The 26,689-nt window shown below is 44.2% G+C and overlaps 1 protein-coding gene across 2 annotated transcripts in view; it reads left to right on the forward strand.

Moving 5' to 3' along the window:
* The first annotated feature begins 4,999 nt into the window (after window positions 1-4,999).
* The window catches only part of ccdc102a (coiled-coil domain containing 102A), a 115,205-nt gene continuing 93,515 nt past the window's right edge, over window positions 5,000-26,689 (forward strand). For both annotated transcript variants that reach the window (XM_056278482.1, XM_056278483.1), the window contains exon 1: window positions 5,000-5,134. The gene's annotated coding sequence lies outside the window, so the exon portion shown is untranslated. The remainder of the gene's footprint in view (window positions 5,135-26,689) is intronic.

Here is a 26,689-nt window from a genome sequence, read left to right on the forward strand (position 1 = left end):
GGGGCGGAGCAACCTTTTCTTTTCTGGACTGATCACAAGAACCTCGAGTACCTGAAGTCTGCCAAGAGACTCAACACCCGACAAGCTAGGTGGGCTCTATTCTTTAATAGGTTTAATGTCTCCCTGTCATATCGTCCTGGGTCTAAAAATGTTAAGCCAGATGCTCTTTCCAGACTATTTCCCCCTGAGTTTGAACCCAAGGCCAATTCTACCATCCTTCCTGCTACCCTTTTCTTGGTAGCAGTCACATGGGAGATAGAAAACGGCGTTAAAGAGGCCTTAAAAGACTGCACTGTGGGGCGTCTGGGTAGTGTAGCGGTCTATTCCGTTGCCTACCAACACAGGGATCCCTGGTTCAATCCCCGTGTTACCTCTGGCTTGGTCGGGTGTCTCCAAAGACACAGTTGGCCGTGTCTGCGGGAGGGAAGCCTGATTTGGGTATGTGTCCTGGTCTCTGCACTAGCGCCTCCTCTGGTCGGCCAGGGCACCTGTTCAGGGGGGGGGGGAACTGGGGGAAATAGCGTGATCCTCCCACGTGCTACGTCCCCCTGGTGAAACTCCTCACTGTCAGGTGAAAAGAAGCTGCTGGCGTTTCCACATGTATCGGAGGAGACATGTGGTAGTCTGCAGCCCTCCCCGGATCGGCAGAGGGGGTGGAGCAGCGACCGGGACGGCTCGGAAGATTGGGGTAATTGGCCGGATACAATTGGGGAGAAAAGGGGGGGAGGGGGAAGACTGTATATCGCAGCGTCTCTCACGGTGCCAGAAACCTGTCTCCTTATTTCCTCTTCCCCTCAAATCAGGAGAAGCTCTCTCACCTCGCTGTCTTGCCAGTGTTGCATCTTGCACGACATGAAGAACAAAATCGCCGTTGCATGTTACTTGTATATTTACGCGCCCAACGCGCGTCATTGCATCGCGCCAGAAAAGGAGCGAAAATTAGCGGGTCTACTCGGGTGTCCTGTTCCCATCAATGCCGATCGGAGCCGGATCCGATAAAACCCCGTGTCTATTGCAGTCATTTGACCCGGGACTGAATGCCGATTGTAACCTTTCCCACTGGCCAAAAAAGCCGGATGTTAGCGGGTGTTAGCGGGTTTTTTGGCCAGTGGGAAAGGGGTATTCCTCATGTTGCCAGTTCGTCTTTGCCCCAGTGTGAGCGTTCCAGCATTATTTTCTTGTCTTCCCAGTGAGTGTTTTGACCATTGCCTGTTTTTTTGTGACTCTGCCATTTGCCTGCTGTTTTTGATACCTCTGCATGATCTGATCGATTCCCGTGCCGACCTTTTTACCTGATTAAACCTTTTTGTTTAAATTTATTTCAGATCCCCCCCCCCCCAATTTAGTGGCCAATCGCTCACGATTCTAATTCAAACACCCACCCACATAGCGTATGCGATCGCCAACTGCATCTATCCGGCCGGCAGACTCAAAGGAGACGCCGCGTCACTTTCGTGACAAGGCCAATCCAGGCCGAATCACGGCTTTTACCGACACAGCCAGAGACGCATTCATGTGACGGCCACAAGCCGACTCCGCCCCCCTCCCGAAGACAGCGTTCGAGTCCGGTCATAGTCGGATTTGACGACCCGGTCCCCAGTGGGCAATTGCATCGACACAAAGCCGATGCTTAGACCGCTACACCACCGCGGACCCCATGATTAAACCTTTTTGGAACTTTTACTGCCTCTGTCAGTCTGCTTTGTGGGTCCTTCGTCATTGTGAGCAGATAGATCCCTGTGTTGGCAGGCAAAGGAATAGACCGCCACGCTACTCGGACGCCCGGCAGTGAAGTTTTTGACTAGATTGTTTAACACAATCTTGGAAAGTGAGAGGATGCCTGCGGAGTGGGGAAGAAGCATACGATTTTCAAAAATAAGGGCGATGTGCAGAACTGTAGCAACTACAAAGGTATAAAAGTTGATCAGTTACAGCATGAAGATATGGGAAAGAGTAATAGAAGTTAGGTTACGAGGAGAGGTGACGATTAGCGAGCAGCAGGAGCTGCGAAGTTTGCTTTAAGAAGTATCGAGAAAGCCAGAAGGAGTTACGCTGTGTCTTTGTGGGTTTAGAGAAAGGAGAAAGCATATGACAGGGTGCCGAGAGAGAAGGTGTGGTATTGTATGAGGAAGTCGAGAGTTGCAGAGAACTATATAGGAGTGGTGCAGGATATGTATGAGGGAAGTATGACAGTGGTGAGGTGTGCGGTTGGAATGACAGATGGGTTCAAGGTGGAGGTGGGATTACATCAAGGATCAGCTCTGAGCCCTTTCTTGTTTGTAATGATGATGGACAGGTTGGCGGACGAGATCAGGCAGGAGTCTCCGTGGACTATGATGTTTGCGGATGACATTGTGATCTGTAGCGAGAGTTGGGTGCAGGTTGAGGAGAGCCTGGTGAGGTGGTGGTATGCACTGGAGAGAAGATGAATGAAAGTCAGAAGGAGCAAGACGGGATACATATGCATGAATGAGAGGGAGGACAATGGAATGGTGAGGATGCAAGGAGTAGAGGTGACGAAGGCGTAGGAGTTTAAATACTTGGGGTCAACTGTCCAAAGTAACGGGGAGTGCAGAAGAGAGAGGTGAAGAAGAGAGTGCAGGCAGGGTGGAGTGAGTGAAGAAGAATGTCAGGAGTGATTCGCGACAGAAGGGTACCAGCAAGAGTTAAGTGAGACCAGCTATGTTGTATGGTTTGGAGACAGTGGCATTGACAAAAAGACAGGAGGTGGAGCTGGAGGTGGCAGAGTTGAAGATGCTAAGATTTTCATTGGGAGTGACGAAGAAGGACAGGATTAGGAATGAGTATATTAGAAGGACAGCTCAGGTTGGATGGTTTGGAGACAAAGCAAGAGAGGCAAGATTGAGATGGCTTGGACATGTGTGGAGGAGAGATGCTGGGTATATTGGGAGAAGGATGCTGAATATGGAGCTGCCAGGGAAGAGGAAAAGAGGAAGGCCAAAGAGGAGGTTTACCGATGTGGTGAGAGAGGACATGCAGGTGGCTGGTGTGACAGAAGAAGATGCAGAGAACAGGAAGAAATGGCAACGATTACGGGAGTAGTCGAAAGTAGTAGTAGACAGTTGTTGTTGGTTACAATTAAATTTGTCTTCTGCATTTAACCCATCCTATTGTATAGGTGCAGTGGGCAACTGCAGCGCCCGGGGATCAACGCCAGTTATTTTTCCTATTGCCCAATTAAAGCTAAATAAAGTCATAGGTATGATCAACTAGGGCTATATCAACGAATACTTAAACAATTTACGAATATTCATCTTTAACCCTGGTCTTTGTTGGCATTTTTCCACTGCCAGGGTGTACTGCGGTGATTTACTGCATCCAGGTTCAGAAAGCATTTCCATTATTAGCAAGGCACTTCTTTATTGGGACAATCTAGCCTAATTTAATGCCACCTCAGGATGTAGTACCAAATACAAGTTCCTTGTCCCATGTGGTGCAGCTAGTTGTGGTGAACATTGCAGATTGTTTGAAGATAATGAAAAGTGTGACACTGTAGAAACTGACAGCAAGTTTTTGAATTAACTTTTGAATAAGGATGGAACTAGCAACCATCCAAGCACTCATTCGTATTCAGGCAGGAGAGGTCAGTGGGCGCTTGACTCAGCGGTTTGTAATGAACTGGTGTGTGTGTGTAAATTATCAGTAATCAGATCAAAAGATAGTTGGATATTCACTTCTGCAAAATGTGGTGTACGACGTAACATGTTCCAAGACCGCAAATGTTTGAGTGTGGTTCAGTCTTTGACATTTGTGTTTCAGCTTGAATTAGACGTCACCAATTTTCTACCATGTTATTCATTTGGTTATTTATATGGTTGAGTACTTTGCCACATACATGGTTATTGTGAGGTTGAATTTTCTTCTGAAACTTTTCAATTGGTTTTTTTCCTTATGGTTATCATCTCAGGTTATAGCGTTTTAACAGAATGATTTGAATTACCTACAGAGTGTTATCGCTCAGAGGTTTACACATTGAATATTTTGGTCGAGGAAAAAGCAAACAAGTGATCACTGAATACAAATCTTATAGATTTAACAGCGAATAAAGGTATCACTGGCAATTACACTGAAATCCAAAGGTATTTAAGAAATGCATGTTGATAAACATTTTGTGTATCCTCTCTTTAACTGGTATTAAAGTAACATTGGGCTATAAATTATCAAACAAAATGATTATTCCTCTTTTGTTTGCTTGTACTGCATCAGTATCTATAGTCTACTACATTGTGAACTTAATATTGTTGATTGTTAAACTATATCAAAATTTAAATGGTCACCCCCATTCTGTTCTGATCGTTGCAGTTTTTTTTTAATGAAAAGTGCTCCATTTACCCCAGATGATTCCCAACAAGCGTACAGGGAGCTAATTGTGCCCTGAATTTCCTATGGGAAATGGCTTTGTGGCCCAAAGGACATGTTTTACTATTGAGGATTCCATAAGGGCCCTGTGCTGTTTGGGCCCTGCAGGGTTGCAGTAAGGGGGGAGGCGGAGCTCTGTTAGATACATAACTATTAGCCAATAACATACAATTTTATAAATTGTCAAATGTATGTAATTAAAACAAATCTAAATAGGATTCATATCTTTGACTCTTACCAAGCCAACCAGTCAAGGAGATTTGGGACAATGAAGATGTACACTTATGTTAGGTACTTGAGCTCAGCTGATAATTGATTTGTGCTCGGAAATTGCGCCGTAATTTATTAGGGAGCCTTCGTCTAAAAAGAGAAAGAGCGAGGGAGAGAGCGACAGAGTGTCACTTGGTGAGACCAACCTAGTTCCACTTTTTCAATAGTAACTTCAACTGGGGCGGGAGGGGGGAGGTCTTCCGTTGCTCGACAAATGAGCGCACAGCATTGTGTTGGGGGCATAACCTGATTGGCCTTTACCAACAGCTTGTTCTCATTCGGACAGCTGATTGGACGAGATGTGTGATAATGCCAACTCCTTTCACTCCCCTGTCTTCGAGCGATGCCTCCAATTCCAGCCAGTGGAAGAAATTCCAGCAGCGAAGACATCGAGGGTTGGAAAAACGGCGCGTCACCCACTTTAACTGGATAAAAGATACACAAATACAGACCGGGAGGAAAACAATAACCCAGTTCTCACAAGGTATGTGCTCTGTCGTTTTATTTTATTTATTTATTTATTTTTATTTTGAATAGCGGAAGGCACGGTCACCGGAGAGACCCTGCGTGGAAGCAGCGGTGTCAAATGACAGACGCGGCAGAAATTCGTGTCCTTTCCTTTATTTTCTGTCCTTGCACGTTGGCATTGGGTTAAGGCGTAGAAGAGGTTTTAAATGTCCGTGCGGTGCAAATATGTTGTCCTGCTTGCTTGGTTTTCCTATCCTATCGACGATGCCAGTTGTACGTTTTCGCAAGAAATGCACTTTGGCTGTTGCAGCCATAACCTGCAATGAAGTTGACACAATGGGATTCCTTTCTGTAGCACTTCGGTGTATCAAGAGTTGGGGATTGTTTGAGCAAAAGATCATCAGCAATATCAGAAAACGGTGTGCGGACTAGATATGTTAGCATTTGGGCATTTGCTTTATGTAGTATGCTGATGTGAAGTTAACACGGGCTGGTTTTGCTTTTACCAACAAGTACAACTCGTGATAAACCACTCACAGATAAACGAGTCCAACTTATGACACACATACTCCTGACACACATGCCCACTGAAACGATAGTCTCGATCATTTTTCATTGTCAATAAATGACGAGTACATGGAGCCGCCTCTGTAGCCACATTGCGGAGAAGTCGATAACGGACAGGAGGAGAGGTCATCCGAAGAATTTACCAACTTCAAATATGCTTTCAAACGGAATCAGTATTTACTTCAGATGTTCAGGGAACTTCTTAGGTGGACCACTTGTGTTTAAAGGAGCTCAATACGTGACGACAGTTCAACTGTAGCAGTAATCAGCCCACAGCGTTTGATCATTTTGTCTGGCGAAACGCATAATACACAGAAACCCAAATGTGACCCTAGTCTGTAACTTTGGAAATCAGCTGTGGTCTCTTGAGGTTTATAATGGTCACGTGACTGATTTTGCTGTGCTACTAGTTTATACTTTAACCTCTGTTAGTCTAAATGCATCTGATTAGGAGGCCTCCTGGTCACCTTCCTTTGGAGCTTTTCCGGGCCAACTGGGAGGAGACCCCGGGGTAGACCCAGAACTCCCTGAAGGGACTACATGTCCAATCTGGCCTGGGAACACCTGGGGATCCCCCAGGAGGAGCAGGAGGGTGCTGCTGGGGAGAGGACGTCTGGAGTGCCCTACTTAGCTTGCTGCCACCATGACCCTATCCCGGAGAAGTGGCTGAAGATGAATGAATGGTCTAAATGCAAATAGTGGCTCTGTGATCTAACAAACATATCCCTGCTGCCAGCACTATGCACGACTGCCTATTTGGGGGCAGGGACAGGCTGAGTTGGGAATCATAGGGGGGAATCCCTGTGTTTCCCTGCTTGTATAGCTGGATTCCCAAAACAACTTGTTCAGTGGTGGAGATAAAAAAAAAAAATCCTGAGGTCGTTCACTCTAGACAGTACAATCTGTTTAACTCTTAAGCTGCTAGCTCTCTCTCTATCTTCTCGTCCTCTCTCGCTCTTTCTCTCTCCCTCCCTCTGTCTATCTGTTCTTAATTCAATTCAGTGGGGTTTATTGGCCTGAATATCGGAAACAATATCCGTCAATCTCTCATAAACATACACGCATGCTCACACACAAATTCAAATGCAAACACACGTACGCTTACACGTGCCTGGCTCACACTCTGACTGCAAACTGAGGGATGACTTCCGTGCTTGGTTGTCATGGAAACAAAGAGTTTGCAAAGAGGTAGAAGGAGAACCATCTGCCAATTTGCTGCTTGTGCAGACACCATGTCTGATGTCTTTGTGTGTGGCAGTCACTTGTGTGTGTGTGTGTGTGGGGGGGGTTCAGGTTCACGCAACTGTCTGTGTCTAATTGCCATGCAAGAACAAACTTGTTGATTCAAATATCGTTGTGGATTCTGTGTATGAAGCGTTCCGACCAGCAGTCCTTTGTCTGCCTTCCTGTGTAGAATGTCAACATCCTTTGTTTCTTTCTCCACCTTTCAAATGTCAGGCTGTGCCAGAAAGCCAAAGTCCTTCCATTATTTTCTCTCGCTCTCTCTCTGTATGTGTGTGTTTCTTTGTCTGTCTGATTACCTGTCATTTGCTGTCTATTTCTCATTCCTTTTCTTCTCTCACTCACTCTCGCACACACAAACATACATGCAATGTGGTTGGATATCATTGCCCTGCACACACGTGCAAAAACCCAGACTGAAACACATCTTGCCATCACAGCTTAATCAGTAAATTTTCCAGAATCCAGAGCTATTCTTCACTCTGAATGGGTTTGGGTCTTGAAGTACGTTTGCCACAGAAAAATGCTGCTTATTTGTTTTGGTGCAATCGGGAGGAATTGGTATGTAGCCCCCAGCCTGTATGCCAAACTGACAGTGTACCTCCAGTCACTCTGGCTGTTTAAACACATTCCATTCTCCCACACACACCCAGCCCTCAGCCCCTCACCACCCTCTTCACTCACTGTTTACTCTTCTTTCAACATTTCTTTCTCTTTCTCTCTCACTCTCACTCTTTCTCTCGCTCTCTTTTCAGTAGGGCTGGACAAAATCAAATATCACGATATTTTTGACTGAATACCTCGATATTCATATTTTGACGGTATTGTAGAGATGACTATTGGTGCCATGGACCCACTACCCGCGGGGATGAGCATTGGGGTAGGGTGCAATGCAGGCCAGGCAGCAGGCAAAGGTGGGGACCGGGGCGTGCCAACTTCCGGCATCGCAGACTGGTCCAGGAGGACCAAGTGGGAGGAGACCCCGGGATAGATCCAGAACTAGCTGGAGGGACTACATGTCCATTGTGGCCAGGGAACACCTTGGGATCCCCCAGGAGGAGCTGGAGGGCATTCTGGGGGAATGGACATCTGGAGTGCCCTACTTAGCTTGCTGCCAACGCGACCTGACCTCAGAGAAGCGGCTGATGATGAGAGATGAGACTATTGGTGCGCTCACAAAATATTTACACAATGATGTTTTTGATAAACACCCATCAGTAATGTGGACATGATGTCCAAACAGGTACAGACAAATAATATAACGGCTAGAATAGTCTAATAAGTTCAGAAAATTGCATCTCTTTACTGTAATACCATATCCAAAATCCTAGATGATATCCAGTCTTACATTACAATATCGATGTATTGCCCAGCCCTATACATTTCCGCCTACTTTCTTTGCATCTCTGCCCCACTCGCTCTTCTCTCTAAATCTGTCTTTCTCTCGTTTTCTCTTTATTGTTTTTTTTTTTAAAAGAAATTTCCCCCTATGGTCCAGTTTATTTGTCTTCTTAACCTTTATCTCCTGCTTTCTTTCTGTCCATCTTCTCCCTGTCTGTTGCTTGTTTTCTCTTAATATTCCAGTTCAACTCTTCCCTCTCAACACCCATCTCAATTTCTTTCTCAGGCTCCAGTTTCTGTCTCTTTTTCCTGTCTCTTTCTCTTGATACTTCTTGTCTGTTATTTTTTTGATCTTTATTCTTATGTTTCAGCTCAGCCCTCTCTCTCTTTCTGTCTCTCTCTTTTCTCCTTTTTCTGCAGTTCAGTGACCGACAGGCTTCTCTGAGGGCCTGGAAGTCAAGTTGCAGTCAGTGCTGCTCTCTAAAGGATTTACTCCATCCTGCTCATGGTGATGTGAGCCATCCGGACTCCAAGGGGGGAGATGGGGTGAACAATGATCTCACCTCTGTGCTTTCTCTCCTCTTTCCCTGCAATCCACAGTTCTTATTCACCTTGACAAGAGTGCCCCCCCCCTTAACTTTGTGATGCGAGACTGAGGGAATCCAGGAAAAGATACGTAGTTATTCAGCAGCCCCATCATTTCTCCTTATCAATTGTGATTAATTATTATCCCGGGGGTCCATGTCAACTCTTGTTTTTGGCTGAGGGCTTTTTTTTATTGAATAAATATATAATTTTCAGTGGTAGATGTCTGTTTTATGACATATATTATTCTTGATTACAGTCCTGCTACCCTGCGAGTCGATCGCATTGATCTTTCTCTGGGGCAACAGGTTTGCTCTTCCTCTCACTGAGAGCAGTTCCAAAAGGCAGATCCATCCAAAAAGTGAACTGTCCAGTCACAACTTTGGAGACTGATGTATAGTAATGTAGTGAAAACATGATACAGCAGAATTTTATAAAGCAATAGCAGCAGCAATGCATAGAGCAACTGTTAGTGTTGAGGAAGGCATATCATAGAAGTCAGTTACACGACGCATTATTCTGAGTTACATGACCCTATGTGAAAAATTGAAGTGATCCACTTGCAATATTGGTCTGCCCTGCAGGATGAATAATCCTGGGGTGTGCTACAAAAAGCAGTCCACATTTGGCTAAAAACACCAACTCCAAAAGGTTGCATCATACACTTTGGACCGGTTTACTTTTTTAATGCCACATTTTCTCTTTTGGTTTTTGCAGCTTTCTCACTGATATCCCAACACTGCTGAATCTGTTCATTGGAAAAAAACAACAAAACATTGTGATATATTTGTTTGGTAAACAGGCAGTGAAGGGGAACTTTGCAGGCTGTCTCAGCACTGCGGTGTGTCATTAATGGCAACTACTGACAACACTGCTGTCTGATGGAAAAATGGACGAGAAAGATATTGTGTCTGTCAACTTGCTTGGCTTGTCTGCAGTAGAATCATGCCAACACTGGATTGTTGGTGACAGTGGTCTCTCTCTTGCTCGCTCATGAGGATCATGTAGCTGTTTGACTGAGCCCTAGCAGGTAAATTAAGGCACCATTCCACTTATTTTGCAGTGTGTGCCAAGTACTGTTCAGCACAAAATGTCCACGTTTTGAGTCAAGTGTGAAATGTATTTAACGTGAAAAAGGCCTATGTTAAAAGAAGTCCAAGCCCTTGTCACTATAATGCATTTAAACAGGAAAGAGAGATGGGCCACTGTGTTCTATTCTTGGACTGAATGTGATTCCATCTGAGTGAGAGTCTGTGTTTAACTGTTTATTTAGGACTTAGTAATTACAGCTGGCAACAGAGAAATGCTGTTTTGGCCATGCTCTGTCATTGGAGCTGAACTGTCGCACTGGTTGTAGCGCTCACCAATATTAATTGTAATCTTTAACCCTTGTGTGTGTGTGTGTGTGTGTGTGTGTGTGTGGATTTATCCATACAAATGGGTGTCTCAATGTGTTGCTTCTAGTGTGTGTGTGTGTGTGCGCGCATGTTTAACTCCCATTAGGATAGAAAAAACAGAAACCACCTACCTTGTGTGGCCATTTTATGGGTCCTCACAAGTAAAAGGGTCTATTTTTAGGGTTAGGACTTGGTTTTAGGGTAAGGGTTAGGGTTAGGCATGTAGTTTGCATGGTTAAGGTTAGGGTTAAGGGCTGGGAAATGAATATAGTCAATGAGGGTCCTCATTAGGATAGTGAAACGAGTGTGTGTGTGTGTGTGTGTGTGTGTGTGCGTGCACACACAACTTGCTGACATGACCCTAAGTGACTATTGAATTTTGTGTCCATATGTACAATTTCCTCTTTCCAAACTGGGAAATCCTTTTTATCTTGGCTGTCCACATCAGGAAGCTGCCACAACTTGCCCTTTAACAACACAAAACACACACACACAAAATACACAACCTTCCTGTCCGAGTGGAACCAGTGAAAGACGTCATTGCCTCATTCATATGTCCTCACTATGAGCTGTCTTCCAGATGTAGCCAGTGAGAGCAGCAGCCTGTAGTGGGAGGGGTCAGGGGACCTAGTGGTTGAATATCAGGCTTCTCTTCACATTCATACATTTAAATGGTCATAGAGTTACCTTTTGAGCAGATAATGCCAAACAGTTCCTTTTTGAGAATCATTAGTGTTGTAAACTAGGCTACCCTAAATCTAATCCCTAACCCCTAATATTTGTGAGTTTGTAGTAGAAATTAAGGCTAAATAACAATATTAATTGCTTTTCATGTGATCTATGGGTACTGTGGTTGTTCACTGTGGCTGAATGAACGCACATTGATGAAGAAAGCTAAATTGAGGTACAAGCTTTGTGAAGCAATAGCAATAGTCTTAAAGGTTTAAATCAACTCTAGTCAGAATTCATGAATGGAAACATTTCTGGTTCTTGAAATCCATTTTGTCCCAGTTGCCAGAGTTGTCACTGGCCTTGACTTGATAATATCTGGCGCCAACAGACCAAGTTCTGCTGATTGAATACGAGCCCCGGAAATGGGTAGACCTCCTTTTACAATCTCCGTACTTCATTGATGTGTGTTCTCATATATGTTTATGTACAGCCACATTGCATGCACATGATGAGAAGTTAAGTACTGGTGTTGGGGAGCCTTGCCTTATGATCCAGTTGTGTGTTACGTATTTTTCAACTGGTCTGACTGTGCTTTGTGTATTTAGAAATATGAATTACATGCAGGTATCAGCCAGTGACGAGAGTAAAGGCTGCTTATATTATATGCCAAAGCTACGCCCTGTAACTGTATACTTGCAGCTATAAGGTTAATACCGTATGAGGAACATTAGTCAGCGGTGTTTCCACTGTATTAGAGGGAAAGGGAGAGAGAGATTTGAACATGTGGCAAAAAGGGTATGTGATATATGTCACAGGAGTTAGTTGTGTTTTCTGCCTTGCCAAGGTCTACTCCCAAATCACCCATGTTGCAGCTTTACACCTGTGTGTTTGTTGGGTGGGGAGTATACACAAATGCTCCCCAGTGCTGTAGCTAAAAGATTTACAAGGCTTTAACGGTCAATTGCCTCCGCTGTAATCCAGGCAATGCTAACCCAGAGCCCAGCATGCTCTCATTGACATGCTTGGTCTGCTCCAGAAATCAGACAAACAACTGTTATCAGAACTCCTGATCAATTATACTACTACTCCTGTAGTGCACAAATCTATGCTAGCTCCACTTTTATGGCTGTCATCAATCAAATGTGCACTGGGGTGTTCGCTCTGTTTGGTTTAAAGCCCTGAACCCCAATTAGTGCTTGTGGGCTGCTAATTGGAAATGTCTCTCTCCAAAAGGTTCAGCCTTGGCCGGAAAGCTTCAGCTGCCTCGCACCTACATGTCATCATCATTTTGGTTCTTGTTTTGTAATTGCAGATTAAGGTGATTTAGATGAGACATGATGTCACACAAAAAAATAACATATGCCATCACCTTATTGTCACTTAAAATCCTCTGATGATCTTGGGCTTTTTCGGTCCGCAGTCCGGATAAAAATGACACAAGCTCCTCACGCAGGTTGCAACCCTCTCCAACACACGGCCTTTGCTCAGCTAGTGAACATCATTATGCAGCAAAAGATCTTTGTGTTCTGCTGTAATTTCCTCCAGCAATGCTCTGAAAAGGCGATGTTGCAGACTACAACTCTTGCGAATGAAATTTACCAGTCTCGTCACAGTATCCATCGCCTCTTTAATTTCCCCACACAGTTTAGTGCACACCACTGATTTGTGAATAATGCAATGAAATGCTAAGAGCGCCGGGTTAACAGCGGCAAGCCTGCTTACCAAGCCCTTGTGCTGTCACATCATTGATGGAGCCCCATCGGTTACAACGGGCACAATTTTGCTCACATCCAAGCCATTTGTTCGTTGGGAAGATGGTGGCACGAACTCACGTTTGCAGCGGCTTCACCCAGTATCAACTATGCAGTGTTTTTGTCCATGTCTACGTCTAAGTTTGTGTCATTTGTGCAGTTTTTATTTTGATCTTAGGTTTTTTTTTTCTTCCCGTTTAATGACTGGGAGAGCTAGCGTTGGATTGGCTGGGAGAACTTGGTCTGCTGCATCTGGTGGCCCCAAGGACATCAACCTTGTCTGGAGCTGCACCCAAAAAGGAAGCACCGAGGACGGTCTGATGGGACGCGGAAGCAGGGCAGGCTAAGCTAACTGCTAGCCCATGCAGACTGGCAATTCCGATAACACTGAGGGCAGTCTGGTGGCGGCCTCGCCTAGCGGTGACTGTGTTTTAGTGTCATTGTGTGGAGTGCAGGGAGGTGTGTCAAAGGTGTCTGGCTGGGAGAGCTGGCGTTGGATTGGCTGAGGGAGCCTGGTCTGCTGTATCTGGTGGGCCCAGGGACCACAGCCCTGCCTGGAGCTGCACCCGAAGAGTAAGCACCGAGGGCGGGTGGTGAGCCCTCAACAGTGGGGCAGGCTAAACTAACTGCTAGCCCATGCAGACCAGCAGTTCCGACAGTCATCCTGGCTGGTGTTCGCTCTCTGGACAGTGATTTTTTTTTTTTGGACTGTGTTGTACTGAGTGGACTGTGTTGTTAACTGTTTGTGTGTTGTTGTTGTTGTTGTTTTTTTTTTTGCTTTGTTCTCTCTGTTTTTGTATGTTTTTGGTGGTGTTGTTTTTGGACGTTTTGGATGTGTGTTTTTATCTTTTGTGTTGCGCTGCTGTGGGCTGGGTGAAACAAAATGTCGTTTCTTTTGTGTACGCAAGTACATGAAAGATGACAATAAATTGTTCCTGATTCTTCTGAAAGGACTGTATTAATTCATTAAAGAGGATTTCTCCAGTTGTACGCTCAGGCAGTGGAAGCAAACAAAGTAGCTCTTCCCAAAAGAGCTTCCCATCAAAAAATCTTGCGAACACAAATACACTTATTGGTTCAGTCACAGGACAAGTCTATGACTAGTGATATGGCTTCTGCTTTCTTCAAATTAGTGAGTAGATTGTAAAAACACTCCTCCGCTAAATGTTCTACTCTTCTTGTTGCCATGTTAGCTGACAATGGCACCTGCTTTAATAGCTCCACCGCCGTTTTCTTGTTTTTCTCATCATGACTTAAAACTTCGCCAACCGTATCAGTTGCACAAGTTTTAATCAAGTCAGCATCAGTGAATGGCTACTTAGCTTTAGCAAGGTTCCATGAATCATGCGATGATGCGCTGTTGCACTCTGTTGTACCGATGTTGATTTACAGATAGTAGAAATGGAGTGCTTGTATGACGTCATATTTGCTATTTTTTGTTTGCGATGATTTGATTTTGTAGGGTAGTCGGCATTAAAACTGGCAGCATGCACAATGCTGAAATGCTGCTTGAGATTATCTACGTTTTAGACAGCTACGGTCTTCAAGCATGTTGATTTGGCGTTGGCATGGTCCAGTAAAATAAAACAAAACTGATCAGTCTAGTCAGATTTGAACTGACAGCTTTCCTGGTCAACTTTGCGCTTTTTTGCGCAGGCCATGCTCTTAGTTTAGGACAGTTATTGATTATCTGTGACTTAGCTGGTGGGTGGCTCTGTCTAGTCAAGGACCGTAGAGAGGGTGGAGTACATCTTACATCTATGTGCGCTCTACGGTATAGGTCAAATGTATGGAAGAGTTTAGCCAGGGGGACGTAGCACGTGGGAGGATCACGCTATTCCCCCCAGTTCCCCCTCTCCCACGAACAGGCAAACCGACCAATCAGAGAAGGCGCTAGTGTAGCGACCAGGACACATACCCTCATCCGGCTTCCCAAAACTTCACAATGACCCTCTTAACATTTGATGAGTTGGGCAGCAATCGGACCCCTCGTGGTGTCTGCGTATCATGCCCGAGGGAGCCAGTTCAACTGAGAAGCACATAGCCATCACTCTTTTATAAGGTGTCCTGCCATATCCGGTGGCCCATTATTCTGAAACCGCAATAGTCCGAAAAATGTCCCATTGGACTGAAAAAGCCAATTTGTCTGTCAGCCCCTTATCCCGAAAACAAGCCCACTGCTCTGAAAATACACACTCTCCCTTGAGTTTTTTTTTTTTTTTGGTCTTAATATTTTACTGTATTTTGACGTGCAAGACACAATTGGCCATGTCTGTGGGTGGGAAGCCAGATGTGGGTATGTGTCCTGATTGCTGCACTAGCACCTCCTCTCGTCGGTTGGGATGCCCGTTTTTTGGGGGGGGGGGCTGGGGGCAATAGCGTGATCCTTCCACGTATTACGTCCCCCTGGCGAAACTTCTTGCTGTCAGGTGAAAAGAAGCGGCTGGCGACTACACATGTATCGGAGAAGGGATGTGGTAGTCTGCAGACCTCCCTGGATCAACAGAAGGGGTGGAGCAGCGACTGTGACGGCTCGCAAGAGTGGGGTAATTGGCTGGCTAAAGTTGGGGGGAAAAGGGGGGGGGGCACTTCTGAGAATGTCATCTCTACTTCACCAGAAATATAAAATTTCTTGTATTTTTGAATTTAAATCAATTTTTAAATTTTAAATGTCCTTGGCCAGTTCAGATCAATGATTCACGGCGTAGAGTGTGTATTTTTGGAACAACGGGCATTTGTTTTGAGGATAACGGGCTGCAAGACAAATGGGCTTTCGGTCCAATGGAGATTTTTAAGACTATTGGGGTTTCGGAATAATGGGCCGTCGGGACAAATGGCAGTCCCCATTTAGGCATGGCTACCTTGACATAAATGCGAAAAATGTGCTTCCATTTCAATTTTGGAAAATTGGTTTGTTGATCATCTGAAAAACTACCTCATGCGAGTGTATAAATTTTTGCAATATTTGAGAGTTTATTTTTTTTTTTAAATTCGTGTGTTTCCATTACTTGTTTTTTAGCTTGCAATTTCAAATTTTGGGATGAGTTGTTGCCTCAAGTGAAGGAGTTCAAGTATCTCGGGCTCTTGTTCACAAGTGAGGGTAGGATGGAGCGGGAGATTGACAGGCAGATTGGTGCAGCATCAGCAGTAACGTGGACGTTGTACCAGACTGTTGTGTTGAAGAGGGAGCTGAGCCAGAAGGCAAAGCTCTCAATTTACCAGTCAATCTTCTTTCCAACCCTCACCTATGGTCATGAGCTTTGGATAGTGGCCGAAAGGGTGAGATCGCGGATACAAGTGGCTGAAATGAGTTTCCTCTGTAAGGTGTCTGGGCTCAGCCTTAGAGATAGAGTGAGGAGCTCGGACATCCAGAGGGAGCTTGGCGTAGAGCTGCTACTCTTTCGTGTCGAAAGGAGCCAGTTGAGGTGGTTCGGGCATCTGATTAGGATGCCTCCTAGGCGCCTTCATTTGGAGGTTTACCAGGCATGGTCAACTGGGAGGAGACCCCGGGGTAGACCCAGAACATGCTGGAGGGACTACATGTCCAATCTGGCCTGGGAATGCCTTGGGATCCCCCAGGAGGAGCTGGAGGGCGTTGCTGGGGAGAGGGACGTCTGGAGTGCCCTACTTAGCTTGCTGCCACCGCGACCCAACCCCGGAGAAGCGGCTGATGAGGAATGAATGAATGAATGAATTTCGAATTTCGCATTAAGCAGGTTAATGGAAACCCGCCTACTGTCAAGATAGCGGATTCAACAAACAGTTCATCAGTGGCAGCCAATGGGGCTCCGTCAGTGTTATTTTTTTACCAACCCGCATTCCGGGAAGACCTGCCCCTTGCCTCTGATTGGTTAACCCTATCCCTAACTCTGCCCAAAACCTTAACTAACCTAACCAATGGAGGCAATGAGTTCTAGTCAATCAGAGGCAAACGTTCTCAGAATGCGGGTGGGGTATAATCTAAGGCTGTACATCATCATATCAAATCCGCCCCATATTAGATAAACGGTTGGGGTTGGCTTGGCTCGGGCCAGGTCGGTTGGAAATCTGTGTGAACGGGAGGGTGGCCAGACAAGTATGCCAGAGCAAATGTAAAACATGAGCCCACAGATTTGTCTGGTTCCCAGGCTACTGATTCATTCTTCGCTCTCTCTCTCTCTCTCTCTCTCTCTCTCTCTCTCTCTCTCTCTCTCTCTCTCTCTCTCTCTCTCCTGACTGGCTAAAAATGTAATTAAACTTACAGCTTTGTTTAATTAGGGCTCTTCAGAAGCTGCTCAGCTTGACCACAGTTCTTTATGAGCTTTTCTCCCCATGGCCCAAAGAGGGAGAACGAAAAGGGAGACAGTGTTGTGTTGTGCTGTGCTGTTTATCAGTTGTTAATTCTAATTTTACATGGCGCTCCTCACAGCTTTTGGAGTGTGACTTAAAGCTAGTCAAGTTCGTTTTAAGTAGGAAACTTCTAAAAAAAAACGTTTAATGGCTTTAATGGTGGATAATTAAATTAATTGTTCTAAGCAGAAAACTAGTTCCCTGGGATGCTTTTGAAGTGGGGTAGTAACTGGTTGTGTCGGTTTCCATTCTTGTGGCACAAAGAAGCAACTTTTGGGTGTAGTTTTTCAGTTTTTCTCTCTTTGGTGTTTATTGATTTGAATGTGGAATGAGATTTGAGTTGAGGCCCATTTATTTTCTAAATGTTAGGCTATAACCGATTTGAATAATATTTTTCTAACCAAAAAGGATTACTGTTAAATGCTCTTAACAGCTTCTGAGACTCTTAAGACAAAATCAAACCTGTTGGATATTCTCACCTGTCTCAGGGGACACCTATGTGTCTGTAATGGTTAACAACCAACAAGCTGTCTGGCAGAAGTGAAATGGCAAAGGTAGAAGCAATGTGCAGTGAAAAGCAATGGCAGACAAAAATAAAGAGACTATATTCAAGAATAAACGGATCCTCTTCATTTTTGGTCGGCACATACACAGCAACACAAGCTGCAACAATGGCAAAAAGTTCTTTCTTGTTCTCCATTGTCGTTTTGTTTGTTACTTTTGCACAGTGTTCCTTTCGTGTCCCAGTGTACTGAGCTTTGATTGGGTACCTGCAATAGCCGACCTCACTGCATTTCTTGTGGCACATTACGAGGCTTGCATTCATTGTGAAATGTCTCAGGGAGTCTTGTGAATCTGTCACCCCCAGCGGTTTCCAGTCGTTAAGTGTGACACACTCTTATAAAGATCTCCTAGTTGCAGTCCTGTGACATGATGTGCGACTAGTCGTGCATTGTGTACCAGGCCTAAATGATCCTCTGTTGTTTGTTGCACCTACCACCCCTCCATAGGGCTAAAGGCTCACAGCAGTTGTAGTCTGTCTGTGTTTGAGTAGAGAAAATGCATGTACACACATGCATACATGCACATGCGAGCACACACAAAAACACACACAGATGTGCACACATACACTCCAAATGCCACTCCCTAAACTCCTGTGTGTTTCAGTGTGAGCTAGTTGGGCTAATTATCCTGCAGTTAAAAACTTTCTAATCCCCATTAGGGCCAGTAACCCTCCCCATGTCCCTTCACAGACTGATGGAGTGTTGTGCTCGAGGGCCTTTGAACTTCATATCCCTTGTGGGAAAAGATTAGACCAACACAAACTTCTGGAGATCCAAGGGAGCTGATTGTTGACCACAGGCCCTCCATTTTCCAGACACAGCCATTTAGTTTTGGATTAGGGCTCCAAGACTGCTACCAATTACATCTGAGGGAAAGTTTTTGTTGATGCCTTTTTTACATGGCAAACTACAGTTAGAACAACAAACTACAAGGATTGCAAAAAATGGTCTGTGAAAACTTTGGTTTCTGATTAGTTCATTAAAAGCTTTAGGATTGTCACTGTGTGTCAAATCCTGAAGTCCACACGAGTGTAGTTCTCTCCACCAGCACTGCTTCTAAACTAGGGATACCCATCACTCACGTTGACAGTTAATCTGTTTAGTGGTGCTAAGGTGCTTTATTTTAGATAACTTTATTAACCACATAGCTATGACGTCTCCTGCAAAATGAAGATGTGATGGGATGATATCAATAGTCTGCAGATTTAATATCAGTTGCATTGCTGGTACACTGTTCACTTGTTTAATTTGCATGAAATAATGGAACACTAGCTGTATCAGTTGGTTTAATAGAACACAAATATGTCCAAACGAATCTAAGTAACAACTTAAAATGAACTAAGTCCAAATAAAATTCAACATGCATATATCGCAGCGGTACATAAACTGAAATATTTTTTCTATTTAGGAATATTAGCATGTCCTTATATTTACGGACAAATTTTGAATGCAGTCAGTTCTGTGTTAACCCTGCTGTTGTTATCCGTTGGGTAAGAATGCTGGTGTATTTATTTATTTTTGCAAGCTTAATCAGTGTCGTTACACAGATATGCCATCCTTGGCTTGATTATTCACAGGCACCTATATTCTATCCCTGTGGCTTTTCATTTTCTGTGTTACAGTTGGATATTCAAGAGACTGCTTTGGTTCCTTCTGAGGAAGAACTTAAAGTAAACCATCAAGGTTTTAGCCTCTCCCTCCACCTCACTTCTTTATTATTCCTTGTTTTCTCTCTTTGTCGCTTTCCACCTCTGTCTTACTGTTGCATCATTTTACCCACCTCGGCGAACTTCCTGTACTCTGTCTTTGTAGAGGAAGAAAGAGGCATGCCCCCTGAATCTATTTACCTCATGTTTCATATTATGCAAACCTCCCCATGCGAGTGGGAGATGGCTTTGAAGCTGTTGTGCCCCGTGGAGCTGTTCCTCCTTTTAGCTTTGCTGTCTCAACAGCAGAGGCACGTTCAAGACGTTGCACAAGGTTACATAACGATGATGAATAATTAGATTGATGGGTTGATGCTTAAGGCAGTGCTTAAAATATAGGCAGTACGGCGCCTACAAAAATCTGAAGATGACATCTTAACTGACAAGTTGTAAAACATTAAAGTAATTTATTGCAAGATTCATTCCATTATTATGGTTGTACCGATACTTGGTAAGTGGACTTAGTTGTGGGAATGTCCATTCACTTTTAATCACATGTGTTGTGGCAAATTGTCTTGCACAAAGCATATACTGTTTGGGAAAGTAAAACAAATTTGCATTCTTTCAAACAGTATGCTGATATGATATCAGAGTGTTGCCTTTATCAGGACACATGCCTCAATCGGCGGTGATAAACTAGGGTAGCACAAGTGTGGAAATTCTGGTTCAGTATAGAGCTGGGTGATATGGACCAAAAATTATATCTCTGTATTTTTAGGCTGAATAGCGATCGATACACAATGTATATCTTGGTATTTTCTACAAATTCCTCAGTTGTAAATCAAAGCCACATGTGAGATGTCACAAGCACTTTTATTAAAACAGATTAAACAGATCAAAATAAAATGCAAAGACAGGGTTTCCTTCCTTGTTTTAAAATATACAGCTTCACAATATATCAACATGTAAATGAAAAATTATGTAAAATAAATGGCCTGCATTAAATGTAAATAGGCCTATCTCTGAAAATGCAAACCACATTCCCCAAATTTAAGTTGGTGGAAAAAAAAGATGGAGACTTGCCGTTCTCCAAATTCTCCTAAAATTGCATATATTTGCATTTAAAACAAGTTTTAGATCGGTTTCACAAAAAAAGTTATGATAAGCTCTACCTAAAAGGACCATGAGCAGTCAAAATGGCCGCTCTTAATTTGCGCATGATCGTACGCGTCATGTCACTATTTAAGACGTGTCTTGGTCACATCATTTCCTTTGTGAAGTTCATTGCTCTGTCCTAGGGGAGAAAAAAAAACCTAGCATTCTCCAGTGCAGAGAAATAGTCTAAATTAGATTTTGGATTATTGCCAATATGTCTGGTTACAGATGCCGTTTCAGATGCATCATGACTACCACCGACGCGTGGCAGTATTTACAGGCGTTGGACAGCGGCCATTTTAAATTGTTTGGAAAAAATAGTATTAAAAGTTGTTAAAATTTTAATTTTGGGGTCAGTTAGTTTCTTAACAGACATACTAACATATGTAATGCATTAATATCTCAACTGGGTATTTTATCTTGACAGAATATTTAAGCGTTTCGATCCATTGAATGCTCGGGACCACGTAATCTCAGTTGAAACAGTCACGACCCGCACTAGCTGCTTGCCGTTCAATCCAATTCATAAGACCCCCCCCCCCCCACTTCCGCCAAACACCTGCTTAAAAACCCTTAAAAAGCCCACACCCCAAGTGGTACACCACCCCCAGTGGACGCCTATATCGAGCATCTCCGTGACAGTTTGGATGAGAGGGATGGATAAATAGCACTGAAGATAAGAGGAAAAACATTAATTTTTGATATATCCCTATATAGTGTGTATATATATATATAGTCCCTAAATTCCTTTGTGCCTTTTTCAACTTAGATTTTCTTAGATACCTTGATGTTCTTCAAATATGTACCTAAAATTGTGCCAGCTGCTTGAATCAGTATTTGAACTTGAGTTTTCCTTCATCTGTTTCCAAATCTTTTTTTTTTTTCACTTGATATATTCAAGAAGGGCTCGGTGATGGCCTGGCAGCCTGTCCAGGGTGTCTCCCCGCCTGCCGCCCAATGACTGCTGGGATAGGCTCCAGCATCCCCGTGACCCCGAGAGCAGGATAAGCGGTTTGGATAATGGATGGATGGGTATTGTCTCATCCTATATCTTGTTGGAAAATGTATCGATATAACGTGAAAAGTCAATGTACCGCCCAGCCCTAGTTCAGTGATAGCATTTGGTCCAGAGGACTCAGTTGCTCACCAAACTGTGAAGAACATTCTGATGACTTTCTCTGTTTCTCTGGTCTCCATGTTACCCCCCATCACCTATTCTCATCTCCATCAATCTCCTTATTCTTTGTTGCATTTCCTTTTCTCTTCCTCTCTCTCTTGAATAAATGATGGCTGTGTGATACTGCACTGCTAGGTGATGCTAAACTGGACACTGTAATAGAAATGGATAGTACCTAGGTCCTAGAGAGAGGCAGAATTACACCAATACATACTTACTACACTGCCTTACCCTCTCTCATGTCTCTTTGTCTTCTCACAGTCAGTCTCTCTCACTTGCTATATCACTCTTACCAATCTCTATTACATTCTGTCTCTCTGTTTCTTGGTCACTCTCTGTCTGTTCCTGCCTTGCTGTCTGGCTGTCTTTCCTGCAGTAACTTAGTCTGTCTCTCTCCATTAGTCTTTTTTTTTGTTTTTTTGTACTCAGTCTCCTCCTCCATGCTATCCCTCACTCAGCCAGTCTGTCTGTCACAAACCAACTCACTCTCTCTCTCTCACACAGCCTCTCTGTCACAGTCTTGTCTCTCTCTTTCAGTCTATCTCTGTATGTGATGATCTGAAGAAAGACTCACATTTTCTAATCACCAGCTCATTAAGCCTGACCAACTCCCAGAGATGTGCACAGGCAGGTGTGGAAATTTAGCTCGCCCACTCTCCTGCTTGCCCAAGGCGAATGGTTTGGGGAAAGGACAAAGACAAGTAGTAGAGTGCTAGTCTGCTTGGTGAGTGGCAATTAAAAAGTAAGTAATCAAAAAAGTAAGCAATTAAAAAAACAGATCATGGACGAATGTCAGTTTCAGACTACACAGATGCAGAGTAGACAAATTCAAACAGACCGGCGAGTGCAGTTCCACGTGCAGTGTGAAACCAACATTTGCCCAAAATCTGTCATGCACTTTTTAATTGCGACTTGCCAAACATTTCTCCTCATATGTTTCTGTATGTGGTGTGTGTCCCCGTGGGTTGATGTCCGACAGAATGATGTGTGTTGTCGAGGCTTTCCCTGGCCTGGTCTTGAGTTAAGTCGGTGCTCTTTGCCATGAACCCAGAAAGTCTTTGTTATTGTATAAATCATACAATAGAACTTGTCGGGAAACAGCTTAGAATGAAAGTTGTGAAACCAAAGCAAGCCATGTCTTGTTCACGGTGAGTTTAACATCATGGTGGCAGTCTATTGCTAAAAAACAGGACTGATTTAGTAAGTACCCTACTTAAATATATAGTTGGGTGTTCGGGACGTTGACTGTGTGTCCTGCTTACATAAGTTAGACAAATAGAAGAAAGCCACTTTATTTTTGTCATTGTACAGTTGTCTGGTTACATTGAATTTGTTCTCTGCATGTAACCCATCCTATTGTATAGGAGCAGCGGGCAGTTGCAGCACAAGAAGACACAGGAAAACAAGGAGACTTGGTGGTGGAATGAGGAAGTACAGCAAAGTATACAGAGGAAGATGTTGGCAAAGAAGAAGTGGGATAGTCAGAGAGATGAAGAAAGTAGACAGGAGTACAAGGAGATGTAGCGTAAAGCGAAGAGAGATGGCAAAGGAAAAGGTGTATGGTGAGTTGTATGACAGATTAGATACTAAAGAAGAAGAAAAGAACTTGTACCGATTGGCTAAACAGAGGGATCGAGCTGGGAAGGATGTGCAGCAAGTTAGGGCGATCAAGATAGAGATGGAAATGTGCTGACAAGCGAGGAGGGTGTGCTGAGAAGGTGGAAGGAGTACTTTGAGGGGCTGATGAATGAAGAAAATGAGAGCAAGAGAAGTTTGAATGATGTGAGGATAGTGAATCAGGAAGTGCAGTGGATTAGCAAGGAGGAAGTGAGGGAAGTTATGAAGAGGATGAAGAGTGGAAAGGCAGTTGGTCCTGATGACATACCCGTGGAGGCATGGAGATGTTTAGCAGAGATGGCAGTGGTGTTTTTAACAAGATTGTTTAACACAATCTTGGAAAGCAAGAGGATACCTGAGGAGTGGAGAAGAAGCATACTGGTATCGATTTTCAAGAACAAGGGCAATGTGCAGAACTGTAGCAACTACAGAGGTATAAAGTTGATTAGCCACAGCATGAAGATATGGGAAAGACTAATAGAAGCTAGGTTAAGAGGAGAGGTGACGATTAGCGAGCAGCAGTATGGTTTCATGCCATGAAAGAGTACCACAGATGTGATGTTTGCCCTAAGAATGGGCTTGAGAAGGCCAGAAGGAGTTACATTGTGTCTTTTAGATTTAGAGAACGCATACGACAGGGTGCGAGAAAGGAGGTGTATGAGGAAGTCTGGAGTTACAGAGAAGTATGTGGGAATAGTGCAGGATATGTATGAGGGAAGTGTGACAATGGTGAGGTGTGCGGTTGGAATGACAGATGGGTTCAAGGTGGAGGCGGGATTACATTAAAGATCGGCTCTGAGCCCTTTCTTAGTTGCAATGGTGATGGACAGGTTGACAGACAAGATCAGGCAGGAGTATCCGTGGATGATGATGTTTGCGAATGACATTGTGATTTGTAGCGAGAGTAGTGTGCAGGTTGAGGAGAGCCAGGAGAGGTGGAGGTATGCACTGGAGAGAAGAGGAATGAAAGTCAGTAGGAGCAAGACAGAATACCTATGTGTGAATGAGAGGGAGGACAGCGGAATGGTGAGGATGCAAGGAGTGGAGGTAACAAAGGCATATGAGTTTAAATACTTGGGGTCAACTGTCCAAAGTAACAGGGAGTGCAGAAGAGAGGTGAAGAAGAGAGTGCAGGCAGGATGGAGAAGAGTGTCAGGAGTGATTTGCGACAGAAGGGTACCAGCAAGAATTAAAGGGAAAGTTTACAAGATGGTTGCGAGACCAGCTATGTTATATGGTTTGGAGACATGGGCACAGACGAAAAGACAGGAGGCAGAGCTGGAGGTGGCAGAGTTGAAGATGCTAAGATTTTCATTGGGAGTAACGAAGAAGGACAGGATTAGGAATGATTATATTAGAGGGACTACTTAAGTTGGACGGTTTGGAGACAAAGCAAGAGAGGCAAGATTGAGATGGCTTGGACATGTGTGGAGGAGAGATGCTGGGTATATTGGGAGGAGGATACTGAATATGGAGCTGCCAGGGAAGAGGAAAAGAGGAAGGCCAAAGAGGAGGTTTATGGATGTGGTGAGGGAAGACATGCAGGTGGCTGGTGTGACAGAGGAAGGTGCAGAAGACAGGAAGAAAAGGAAACGGATGATCCGCTATGGCGACCCCTAACGGGAGCAGCCATAAGTAGTTGTAGTAGTGGGCAGCTGCAGCACCTGGGGACCAACTCCAGTCCTTCTTTCCATTGCCTTGGTCAGGGGTACAGACAGGAGTATTAACCCTAAAATGCATGTATTTTTGATGGTGGGAAGAAACTGGAGCACCCAGAGGAAATCCATGCAGACATGGGGAGAACATGCAAACTCCACACAGAGAAGACCTAGCCTGGGGTGCGAACCCAGGACCTTCTCGCTGTGAGGCAACAGTGCTAACCACTGGGCCACCATGCTGCCAGTATATGGTGGATACATTTTTAATGTCTGTACACAGCTTGAAGGTACGTTGAACAGTGAGCCTAGCCTAGCTTAGCTCAATTGCTTTATGTCTACCTGGATCATTAGCAGCTCCTCTCAAAAGAAAGGAAATATAGCTTCTGCAAAGCCAATCGTTAATACTTTTTACCCATTAACCTTGCATGAAAAAAATTCCCCTTCTTTTAGAGAAGTTGTAGATGATCCCAGTAGACTTCCAGCAATTGAGCTCAGCTAGGCTAAGCTCATTACCAAATATACCTTCAAACTGCATGCACTGACACAAAAAAAGGTATCCACAAGTTTGTCTGACTTTATATATGTAGGACACATTGTAAAAACGCATTTGAATTATGATACACTACAACTTTTCTTTTACTTTTACATCATGATTTATGTGTTGATAGTTTTGACATATTTATCCTGTTTAAATTTGGAAAGCACATTGTATTTTGTGGGCAACTAAAATTTGATCTGGGCTGGGGAACATTCCACTTCACTAGTCTGGTTGGCTTGTGCCCAAAGTTTTTAAGTTCCACCCTGTAAACAGCATTTGGGTTGAAATGGCCAGTGCTGTGACCCGTCTGTGTTTGACTTTTTTGTTTATCTAATGGCATGTAGGGCGTATACTTCATAGGCATGTCTGTGTGGAAACCAGAGGGCGTTTGTGTGTATGTGTGTGTGTGTGTGTGTGTGTGTGAGAGAGAGAGAGAGAGAGGAGAGAGAGAGAGAGAGAGGAGAGAGAGAGAGAGAGAGAGAGAGAGAGAGAGAGAGAGAGAGAGAGAGAGAGAGAGAGAGAGAGAGAGAGAGAGAGAGAGATGAGAGAGACGAGGAGAGAGAGAGAGAGAGAGAGAGAGAGAGAGAGGAGAAGAGAGAGAGAGAGAGAGAGAGAGAGAGAGAGAGAGAGAGGAGTGTGTGTCATGGTGCAGGAATGTACTCTATAATTTGCTACAGCAGAGCCCCCTTTTCCTCAGCCACTCCACACCTGGGGCCCCATGGGAGATGGAGACTTCCTGTTTTATTTCTTTCTTTCTGTACTTTGAAGACGACAGACTGATGGCCATGCTGCCGTCCAGGAATTCAGATATATAGGTAGACGGCTAGAGAAGCAGGCAGAGAGACGGACTAGGTTTCAGCGTATATATAGCGTGACAGTTACATTATACGACAGTTATCTCACATTTTTAACCATACATCACTGGGGCTGACAAACACACAGAGAGACGTCCTCTCTCTGTGAGACCCGGTAGACTTAAATGGTTTCCTCTGTGACAGACAGCTTGGTATTAGCTCTGAGCACTGTCTGACAAACTCACTCTTTCTGTCTGTCAGATAAATGGTGCTGGCATGTTAACTATTGTTCCTAGGTAACCCTGACATTAGGAGAGGGAGCAGCTTTGCTTTTTGCAACCTGAGCCTGATTTGTCATGAGAAAAAAAAAAGGAGACTTTTCCCCCCCCACATTGTCTATGAAAAGAGTGCAAACCCACCCACAGGTGTTTAAGTAGAGCCTTTTGGTAGCTCTGGGCAATCGTAGTAGCTGAGCTGCCAATCTTTTGCATTCATAATCACATCTATGGATAAAGGAAGGTCGACAATTTTGTCTCAAA

The sequence above is a fragment of the Lampris incognitus genome, chromosome 4, assembly GCF_029633865.1.
Source record: "Lampris incognitus isolate fLamInc1 chromosome 4, fLamInc1.hap2, whole genome shotgun sequence".
Classification (NCBI taxonomy): domain Eukaryota; kingdom Metazoa; phylum Chordata; class Actinopteri; order Lampriformes; family Lampridae; genus Lampris; species Lampris incognitus.